At 37.8% G+C, this 11746-nt stretch overlaps 2 pseudogenes; both read right to left on the reverse strand.

The window, feature by feature from the left end:
• Positions 1-163: 163 nt before the first annotated feature.
• Positions 164-2346, reverse strand: LOC149160390 (uncharacterized; annotated as a pseudogene).
• Positions 2347-9064: 6718 nt separating this feature from the next.
• Positions 9065-11168, reverse strand: LOC149160391 (L-type lectin-domain containing receptor kinase IV.2 pseudogene; annotated as a pseudogene).
• Between the last annotated feature and the right edge of the window lie 578 nt (positions 11169-11746).

The following is an 11746-nucleotide window of genomic DNA, read 5'->3' on the forward strand; positions in this document are numbered from 1 at the left end:
ATTTGGCTACATAATTCCCAACAAAACAACTTGAAAAAATTGGTTTGTTGGACTTCCAACATACCCTTTTTAAGGCAATCGTTCACGCCAAACATCGTGAATAATTAAGAAATTCTTAAATTGTACCCAAATGATTCAGTTATGATGTTAAAAAAAATAAAATTTAAAGCGCCTTAAACCCCGCGATAGCCATTCTTTCGAACTTTGATGCACCATAAATCTTTTGATGAAACCCACAGAGACATAAATGCAATTTGTGCAAATCACAAGAAGTTTGTTGAACATTCTTTTGTACATGGTCTCTCTAGGCAAGTTTTCCTATATACCTTTCCTCCCATTCGTCTTCAGATTCATCCCGTAGATAGATCGGTGGTTGTGCACTTGAGTTCTCTAAGAAATCAAGTTCACGGATCCAATCTGCATGTTGTGAGCTATTGTAAAATTCTTCCATTTTTTGATCCACACTAAAACTGTTAACACGTTGCATATTGTTTTGATCACAACACATATATTAAAACCCATTTGTCTCTTCAGGCAATGCATGAATGCAACCGGTCCCCTGTATAGCTCTTCCGATGCAAAGTGTATTGAACACTACTCAGACAGGGAAGGGAGCAGATTGCAGTTTGGAGAAGATAAATCGTTCAAATACAATAAACTCTATGCTAGATTAGTTTCATCTCCTTCAAAATGATCAGAACAAGGAGATTGGTGGTCCCCAAAATTTAGCATAGAAGAGTTACAGTTTGTTGTTCAGTCTACACAAGGTTATTGGACGTTGCAAAAGAATCGCGCTCATATTGTTCATTTGTAATGGAATCGTTCACAAGTAGGCCATGCAATGAGATTTTTTTTTTTTTTTAACAGTATACAATTTGAAGGCTTCACCTAGTATAAAACTACTACAACCATCACCATTAGAGGCGTTTGGTCTTATAATTTCTGTATGTCTCACGACCCATGTTATTTTCACTGTAGTGGCTTTGAACCATAGTTACCAAATTCGAATTCGAATACGAATACGAATTCGATTCGGTACGGAAAAAATTCGATTGATTAAAATTCAATACGGAAAAAATTCGAAAATATAAAACTTATAAATTTGTTATATTTTTAAATTTTAAGAAAAAAATTTATATTTTTTAGGATTAAATTATTTTCCTTCAATTATTTATAAATTGAAACAATTAAAAATATTATACTTATATATAATATTATATAAATTGATTTTTGGAAAAACAAATACACCCAAAAATATTATTTTCAAAAAAAATCATTTTCATAAAAATAGCACCATCAAATAAAAAATAAAAAATAACGTGAATACTGATTAATAACATAAAAACTAAATATCTAATTAGCTCTTTTAGTGAATCCTGTTAGAAAGCACATTGTAGAAGAATTATTTATGTTGTAAATTCTGTTCTTCCTGTTAAAAAGCTGCAAATCCTATGTTTTTGCCATCTGTTCCCTCTACTTATTGTGGGCATGTCGAGTCCGCATTTCCTACTCTCCCTCATCCATAATTCTGACTCCATCCACGTCAGTTTTGTCAGAAATAGAAACTAATTACATTCTGCATTGATCGAATCGAATTTAATCGTATTTTTAACCGAACCGAATCGAATTGCCAAATATTCGAATTTTTCAGCCTGATTCGGCCGAATTTGGTAACTATACTTTGAACACACGATTTTGGACAGGAACAAGAAGAACAAGAGATTTCGAGCTTTTACTAAGATTTTGGGAAATCTTTTTTTGAGATTCCTTGCTTGACAACTTCTTGGTCAAGTTCCAGTAGTTCTTGATTTCATAGTCCGTTGGACCAGGCAGTTGTCTCGGGGCGCTACAGTGGTAGACCAGGCAGTCGTCCCGGGGCGCTACAGAGGTAGCGCTACAAAGGTGTCATGGGGTAAATGGCTAGAACTGGTTGGTGGCATGAAGTACACAAAACGACCTCCACTCAATTTTTTCCATGTTTTTATTTGACTAAACCAAGAAAATGAAAGGTTTAGGTTCGCTGGGATGAACAATGTTTTCCCACCCCAATTTGAGAAAGAAAATACTTATTGGCGTAAAATTATAACACAATAATTTATATAAAAATTTAACAGATTTAATATAAAGATTGTTTTCCATGAATCACAATTATAATGCATTAAAAATTGTTTTCCATGAAGGTGTGTTGTACTTTTTTCAATGATCATTACTTCTATATGAACTATTTCGCTAGTTGATGAATAGTGATTTCATATATATGTTTGTGTGTCTTTATTAAATTAGTACTACTACTCTTCTCTTAAAGGCTTATTTTCGTTTCCCCAAAGTGAAATAACCTTGATACATTTTGCAACTGAACATTCCACAAGGCATAATCACTTTTTCATTCGAAAGTACATGTATATTACTCTCTTGTGCTAACCATCGCACTAAAGGAAAATCTTTAAGAAAAATGGTAGTGGGGCCTTATTTCCGATAGGGTTCCTACCCCAAACAATGCAAATTCTAATTAGGACTTCACATCATAGAGACTTCCTTGCATGTTGGTGGGTTATAAGAACGTCGACACAATGACATTATTTAAACATTAACAATTTCATCAAGTATGGTTTTAGTTTACAAAATTCTCACTAAAAGGTGATAATTTATATGTTTACCTATATGGTTTAACACAACTAGATTTTTTTATGTTTCACTTGAAACCACTCTTAGATTTTAGATGTTTCTATAAATTTTAAAATATTAAGCTAAAATAAATTTTAACTTTTTAAAATAATATAAAAAATACTTTTAACTTTCATTATTTTGTAACACTTACCGAATATAACTTTACCTTCTCTATTTAAAAACAACCTTAACAATATAATAATGTTGCATAGATATAATAAAATTTATTCTTAGGGAGAGTGCTTGGGTTTTGGTGAATGTGGATGGCTCTGTAGCCTAAGCCAATCAAACCTAAGGTCTAACCATAGTAGGAGGGTCATTGGCCTATAGGCCTATATACACTCCATTAGAATTTATGGCATATAAAATGGAGGTGTAGCAACTAAATTTAGTGAGGACATAATTGATTCAAAGAGGATATTTTGCTATGATTGAGATTTTATTGACCAAAATAAGGATCAAAGGGCATTGGATATAAGGAAAGTCGGGTCAGTTTTAGAGCTAAATGATGGCATGGGAGCAAGTGATGTGGTGGGATCCAAGTGAGGCTTCCAATACATGTAGGTTGTTGGATTTTGTGAATAGAGCAACATTAATGCAATTAAACCTATAAGCGGGTGTTGAAAGGACCCATAACTCCTACCCATAGCTAATTGAAAGTTGGTGGACGAAGATGATACTTCACAAATTCAGTTGCATTCCATCCCCACTCAGATTGTTGATAGAGAAAATCTCGTCCCTTCTAATTCAGTGCATGGAAAGCCTATGTGTATCGAAGGCCAGAAAGGGACTATGAAAATGGTAGTCGATGAGAATGTATCGGTAGAATCCATACTGAATTTGGTGGGGAAGACAAAGGTTAAATTTTTATTTGGATTTTTTTCTACGGGGTGGAAAGTATGATACAATGGTTAAAATCCTCTTAGATTCTTGTTTTAGGATGTTTCCTATCATTCCACCTCCTATTCTGGGGTGGATCTATTCCTTTTTTCAAGTAAATAGAGGACCCAAACAATTTTACAAAGGTATTGGAGTTGTTGCCCTACTAGCCTCCTTATGAAGGAATGGAAATTGAATTTTGATCCTAGGAGAGAACCTATCATCTCCATGCTAGTCTATGTGATTCTAATAGTCTTTCTAATGAACTTATGGTAAGAAGAAAAATTGGAAACCACAGGTTGAAAAATTCACATGTTTTTTTGCTTGGAGGAGTTTGAGGTTATAAGTTGGATAGGATATGGGCCTAGGTGTAGATCGAGGTTGACACAAAGGAAGCTCCACTTGTAGAAGTGGAATTAGTATTCACATGTTTCTAATGGATGCAATGAATTGATTACTAGAAGACTCAATTCTACTTCTTTAACTTTGATATAGTAGGTTATACTCTTGCTTTGTCTCATTTCCCTTCAAGACTAAAACTTCTATTTTGAAAGATCTAGAAAGCTAAGGAGTTCAAGGACATGGAGCTAAATTTTGATTAGCTGAATGAATACTAAATGGTAAGTCACATAGTGGATGGAAGGAACCCAAGTTGCTAGGTAGCCCAAGGAAGGAAAGGAGAAACTTAAGGAGTCACAACAAACTTCTCCTACTAGTAAGAAGTATATCCCTCGTGTTCCTTTTGATGGGAATGTAGGGTTCTTCAATGAGACTATTTTTATGGTTTTGTTAGATGAAGGTGATGTTAATTCCCACCCCTATCCATGCATGCATTTAAATTGACCTCCTTGTAGCTAAAAATGCTCCCTCTCTCGATTCCCTCATCTATGATACCTGAGCATGTCCTTCCTCGTATTATGACCCTCTGTCAATGAATCTCTATGGGGAAGAGTAAGATTAGTGTAGTATCACACAATGAATCTTTATATTTAGAAGGTAAAAACTTGGAGAGCTTCCACCATGTCTTTAGGTATTTTCTCCATTCTTGTGTGAAGTCAAAGGACACTGATGCTTTTGATAAGGGAATAGATTTGGAATCATCTGTGGCTTATCAAGTCATTTCCCTGACCTAGATATAAGTGAAAAAGGATATAAGGGTGGGCAAGAAATCCACCATTATTAGGGCCCTTAGAGTAGGGAATGCCCACTTTTCGAGTCTCCCATTATCTTGTTGTCATTCAATATCCATGGGGTTGGAGGTGGCCCTAAGGTATTAGTCCTTAAAAGGATGTTGAAGGATTATTCTCTCGACGTCATTCTCTTACATTTTACAATGTGCTTAGGGTCAAAGGTGGTAGAATCTCTTTATTCTTATTTAAAATAGTGGCCCTTTCTCGCATTGGGTTCTAACGATCTATCAAGGGGACTTATCATGCAATGTGGTCCAAATATTAAGATTTTATCATCTGTCATGAAAAACTCAGCAATTATAATAGAGGTACAATCCATATATTATGATTCATCTTTCAAAATTGTTAATTTTTATGGGTTGTATGCAACAATAAACCTTTCTACGAAAAATATGGCTTCATCTCGATTTCTCATAGGGGAATATAGATATATATATATATATATATATATATATATATATATATATATATATATATATATATATATATATATATATATATATATATATATATATATATATATATATATATATATATATATGGGGCAGTGCTAAATGTCACCCTTTTCTAAAGAGATATTTTTGGATATCACCCACATCAAGATGCTCTTAAAGGGTTTTTCTCACATCTTATAGAATTGCTCCATGTGGTGGACCTAGAATTACCCAAAATTATGCCTACCTAGAGGAATAGGAGGAAGAGAGAGGAAAGTGTGCCAAAGTGATTAGACATGTTCTTAGTCTCAAAGGCTTTACATGGTGGTCCATAGAAATTGAGGTCTCAAGTTGGTCTTGGGGGTTTGTGAGATCATATGCCATCCAATTTGAGCTCAACCCCAAGGACAATAAATCCCCCTCTCCATTGAATTTCAACCATGTTTGGTTAGTAGAGGAAGATTACAGGGAGCTAGTTGTCTTAGTTTCGAAGAATCCATCAAATAACATAGGTTTTTTGTAAATACAATAGTTCTAAGAAATTTTACATATGATCAAGGAGGTTACGAATAACTCGGATGAAATTTTTAATAAAAAATATGATGCATTCCTCAAGGAGACTAAGCTCAAAGTTTCCTCCATCGATACCTCGAATGCAACATGTATATTTTCAGATGAGGAGGTGGAGATATTAAAACTTCTAACAATCAAGTGACATTAGATATTAGCCATTTAAGAGGATAAGTGGAGATTGAAGTGTAAAGCTACATGGTTGACTAGTTGGACAAGAACACAAGTTTTTTCCATAACTATGCTTCCTTTTGAATGATTAGAAACACCATTTGAGAAATTTCTAAGAAATATGGAGAGAGATAATTTTGAAGAGAAAGATGATGTAGGTAGAGTTAATTTCACTTACATATTCCAAGACCCAATAGGATGTCTCATCAAAGAGATACTTACTATGCTTAGGATTTTTCCAAAGGTGATCAATGAAACAATGAATGAGTCTATGCAAGTAGAGATATCAAAGAAGAATATTCAATATACTCGTTTATCCATGAAGAGAGGCAAGAGCCTAGGCCATGATGGGTTTATTATGGAATTAATTTTAGGCTATTGTAAGCTCCTAAAATCGGATCTTCTTAAAATGGTTCAAGAATATAAGAAGAGAGGGAAAATTCTAGGCACTGCAAACTCCACATTTCTTCACATTATTCCAAAGAAGAAAAAATAGTAAACCTTTGATGATTTTAGGTCATTTTCATGCTACAATGTGGTGTATAAGGTGATATCCAAAATCATAACAAATCGTTTGAAGCCTATTCTTGATGCTGCCATCTTGGAGGAACAATTTGGCTTTATATTCAAGCATTAAATCTATGATGTTGTTTCTATAGCCCAAGAAGCTCTTCACTGTATCAAATCTTTAGAAATTCCCTCTGTGAATATGAAACTAGACCTTTACAAAGCTTATGATAAGATTATAGGGACCTTTATCAAACTTATTCTAATCCAAATGTGAATAAGTCTAGCATTGGTGAATTAGATATTGGGTTGTGCCCAATTAGCTAATTTCATTGCTCTTATAAATAGATTGTCCTTTGGTTTCTTCGAGGCCACTAGAGGGCTAATGCAGTGATTCCCCATTCGCCCCTCTCTGCTCGTTCTAATAGGAGAAGGATTGAGTAAGTTGATTATCAATGTTAGGAACAACGACAAGATAAATGGATTAAATATCACTCCCTTAGAATTTATGTTTATTGTTTATTGATGATGTTCTACACTTTGGTGTAGGATCAACTTAGGAATTTTAGGGTATTATGTATTCTGAACCTATTCTGTGAAGCAACAAGGATGGAGACAAATTGGAAAACTTGATGTGTAAGACTTTTATTTTCTAGAGGAGGATCAATTAATACCCCTCAATGAAACTCTACCATTTTCCAAACATAGTATTGATGAAGATTTCAAATATCTTTGATTTCACTTAAAGCTAAACTCTTGCAACTATAAGGAATGGTTATGGATGGTTGAGAAGGTCAAGGCTCAAATCTCTTTGTGGGTCAATCAATGAATTTCTAGAGGAGGAAGGTTGGTTCTCTTAAAATTTATTCTTCAAACCATTCATGCTTTTTTGACATCCATAACCAAGATTCCAAAAGGCATTCTAGTAAGGATTTAGAAAAAGAGATTTCACTTTCTTATGGTATAGAGGATGGGAGCAAGGAGGTATTCCCTCAGTTAAGTGGTCGATGTTGGCTCAACCAAAATGCTTGGGAGGATGGGGAATGGAGAACCAAACTCGATTTAACACAACTCTTGTAGGTAAAAATATCTAGATGCTTAGATATAATACTTCTCTTTGGGGTAGTATAATGAGGTAAAAGTATATGGAAGGATCCTCCTTTGATGAATGGTTTCGAAGCCCTCAAAAATCAACCAAAAATGGCTTTGTGGTATGGAAATCTCTATTGGAGGCTTTTCTTGTTATCAAAAGGCGGGAAGTACAAAAGATAGGTGATAGTAGTAAGGTAAGAATCAAGAAGGATCCTTGGGTAGGTGTAGGAAATCATTTCAAGTTTTCTAAGGAATTAGTGGATCAACTTCATGAATAAAGTATTTTCTCATGGTGAGATGCTCGGAATGAAGGGGTCACAATTTTGGTAGATGTAATTGGAAATTAGAGGAAGATTTATATTTAATAGGATCTCTTGTAGAATATTGACATAATTGTGTGAACCTTCCATGGTTGAACCACATCAAATTAAGTGAATAGGACCAAGATGTCCTAGTATGGTCTAAAAATTCCATTTCAACTGACTACATAGCCAAGCCAAGATACAAGGTTCTTGTGGAGGAAAATGTACAGGGTCAACAAAATTGGTGGTGGGAGCACATATGGAAGTTGCATGGCTTATTAAAATCCAAAATTGTTATGTAACTTGCACTTAGTAATAAGCTTCTAACTTAGGATAATGGGATAAAGAGAGGATGGTCATGTACCGACAAATGTTGTTTGTGTAGGTAGGAGGAGAAATCATTTAGTCATCTTTTTATATCATGTTCTTATCCTAACCTAACCTAGAGCTAGTTAGCACTTAAATTTAAGCCAAAGGCTATTTGGAATGGTAACGATTTGGACTGGAGTGCCCAATCATGGTTGATGGATGTAGAGATAAGAAGCTAAGGCTCTTTCCCTTGCTAGCTTTTTTACTTTCATTGGTGGGAATGCAACATGGCATTTTTTCAAGATAAACTAATTTTTGTTGAGGTAATTGTTGAGCTAATGGAGAAGCTCATGAAGGAATGAGATGCTCACCCAAAAGGTAAAAGAATAAGGTTCATGTTATGCCCATTCTTGATTTTAATACTTCTTGGGGTTTTTAGACCAGGCTAGTTAGGGGCATCCAACGAAATATGTAATTGAAGTTGTTTTCTTTCTCAACCAAAACCATTACTTCCACATTAAGTACACACCCAAGTATGGCTCCAATATAAAGGTATAATTCTCTACACGGTTTATTTTATTACATTTTCACGCATCTCATGGTTTTAATCATCTACAAGTACTGGGGAACTCCGAGGTTGTGATAGATTAAGATACCAGAAAAGAAAAGGTAATATTAAAAGAAACCAAGAGTATAACTCGTAAAGGCTGATTATTTTATACTCGCACTCACATGAAATATGTATTTACATATATGGTGGGAAGAGATATCAATGTGCAAATGGATCCTACAACAAAGTAAATAAAAGTACCGTATCATTTGGTCATGGATAATCCTACTCCTTGCATCCCCGTCACCAAACTAACCAGGTCTATACGGGCATCGAATAAACTTCCAGTATTGGGTGGAACCTATCATCCCACTAACCAGGTCTATACGGGCATCGAATAAACTTCCATTATTGGGTGGAACCTATCACCCCTGCAAAAGCTTACCGGTGATCACACCTATTAATTTGACCTCGAAGGATCTCGAGGATTATTGAAAGTGTAACTGAGTATTCTTTCTGAACGGCTTCTGCTGGACGTTTCCTCCGCAGACTTATCGCCTATATATTTAAAGCAACCTCTGGAATTACGACTCGCGTTGAAAGAAGCTTTGCGGATGTCAGGAAGAGGAGCTTCGCCTTCTAGTATTTGGCAAATATGGCGCATGCCCAGCCTGCTCTCCGGATCTGGGTGAGAACACAACAACCCCAACTTCAGCACCTTCTCCATCTCGCACACATCATATCCATCCTTCTCCAGCTTTGGATCCGATGCCTCCAGCAGCCTCCCCCCCTCGTAAAGTCCCCACGCCCACTCCACCAAAATCATCTGCTCCGCGTCCTTCAACGGATCCACGGGCCTCCTCCCGCAAGCCACCTCCAACATCAGAATCCCGAAGCTGAATACGTCAGAGCTCGGCGTAGCCTTCCCCGTGTGTATCAGCTCCGGTGCTATGTACCCCAACGTTCCCACAATATGAGTAGTCTGCGAATTCTCACTGTGATCATACAGCCGAGCGAGGCCAAAGTCTCCCAGCCGCCCATTGAGCTCTGAATCCAGCAGCACGTTGCTCGACTTGATGTCTCTGTGGATGACCCTCTTCTCCCATTGCTCGTGCAGATACAGAATCCCAGCGGCCACGCCCTTCAGAATCACGTATCGCCGATGCCACGGCAGGACTGTTGTAGAATTCCCAGGGATGAGTTTATCCAGGCTGCCATTGGGCATGTAGTCGTAAATGATGAATAATTGCTTCTGCCTCCGGCACCAACCCCGGAGATGAACCAGGTTCCGGTGCTGTAGGCGACCCATGCTCGAGATCTCTGAAACGAAACACTTCATTCCCTCGGCGAGCTCTTTCGTTATGCACTTCACTGCGACCGCTTGGCCGCTGCTGGGGAGAACGCCCTTATATACTTTCCCGAAACCCCCTTGCCCCAAAATGTTTTCGTCCCGGAATCCACTAGTGGCGATGCTCAATTCCTTGTAAGTGAGTCTATGGGGCCAGTACTCCATCTCCCATTCTTCCACCCTTTCTCCATACTTCGCTCTTATGAAAAACATGGCTGCAACTGCCAGCGATAAGAGAAGCAGGGTGGCCACGGTGACGCTGGCTATGATTCCCCGGCCCGGACGTTTGGAATACATGTTAGCAAAACAAGGGAGACGCGATAGACTGAGTGGCGGCGCCACGCCTTGGGTGGCGAAGCTCCACGCTAGAATGTAATGATCTTCCATAAAGTTCCCCGTGGACGCCGCAAAGCCAACGAACATTTTCTCTTGCAGAATGTTGCCGAGATCGATTTTCAGAGATATCAGCGGCTTTTGCGGTCTCGGTGAGCCGGCCAACATGATGCTAACGTTAAGGCGGCGTTGAGAATGATTGTAATCGATCCAGACCTGTATGTTCTGTCCACTCTTGAGGCTCAATTCATGGAAGCTGTCCTCCCCATTCCAATATCCGGCCGACTTGGTCTGCACCGAGATGAGGCTGTTGATGTTTACACCCACGTGGTTGTCGTTGGGGTCATCGAATTCCACACTCGTGATCGTATCGAACTCCACTGCGAATAAGTGATTGTATGGCTGCCCGTTACTGGTGAGGTTAAGCAAGCCCAGATACTGGGACGGCAGAGCGCCGATGGGACATGTGTGAGGCATCATGATGAAGGCTATTCCGTTTCCGGCTTCGGCAGAGGGAGGACGCACCATGGAGAAAACAAAGGTAGTGCTAAAGGAGGAAAGCGTCTCGTTGCTTTTCATCTTCACGGGAATTGAATAGAGCGCACGGCCGAGCATGAAATGCGAATGGTTTGTGAGGGCGAGGACGGATTTGGAGCCGATGACTGAAGCATCCGCTTCCAAAATCAAGTGGCTTCCATTAAATCCGTCGAAGATGAAAGTGGTATCTTGATCATCCTCATTGGATTTTGCAGGAATGTGTGGTATGAAGTGGGAGATGAAGGCTATCAGGAGGACGCTGCGCCGTGGTATTACCATCATGAATCGTTTCTCTGAGTGGAGATATATTGATTCTCCGAAATAAATAAATAGAAGATGGATATTAACACAAAATCAAGTGAGCGACAAACATTGATTAGAAAGGCGCTTTCAAATCTTACCACTCAATGCAGTTGAAGGAAAGCGTATTGTTACCTCCGAGCAGGATTCGGAAATCTTGGTAAGAACATTGAATGAATGCGTTTTTTATTGTAAAATTCTTAACAGTGAACTTATGAACACGGAAGTTTGGTTTGTAAAATTCTGAACAGTGAACTCGTGATTTCAATGCTCTGGATAAGATCCATGGAAATTTTACGTTAAAGGAATGAAAGAGGAATAACACGGAATGACGCGAAGATGAAGAAAAATCTCGACGTACTGAGGAATGCAAGAGGAATAACACGGCAATGACTTTGAATATGTAAGGAATAACACGGGAATATGACTCCGAAAAAGAAGACTTAGACGCAATAACATGGAATATATAAGGCTCGTCGTATCCAGGATTGGAGAAATAATAATAGTACGGGAATGGCTCTGAAGACTTAAGACGCAATTCCAATATTCATGTGATG

The sequence above is a fragment of the Pinus tabuliformis genome, chromosome 5_2 (genome assembly GCF_031772625.1).
Source record: "Pinus tabuliformis cultivar Carrire ecotype Pingquan chromosome 5_2, CPIR1, whole genome shotgun sequence".
Classification (NCBI taxonomy): domain Eukaryota; kingdom Viridiplantae; phylum Streptophyta; class Pinopsida; order Pinales; family Pinaceae; genus Pinus; species Pinus tabuliformis.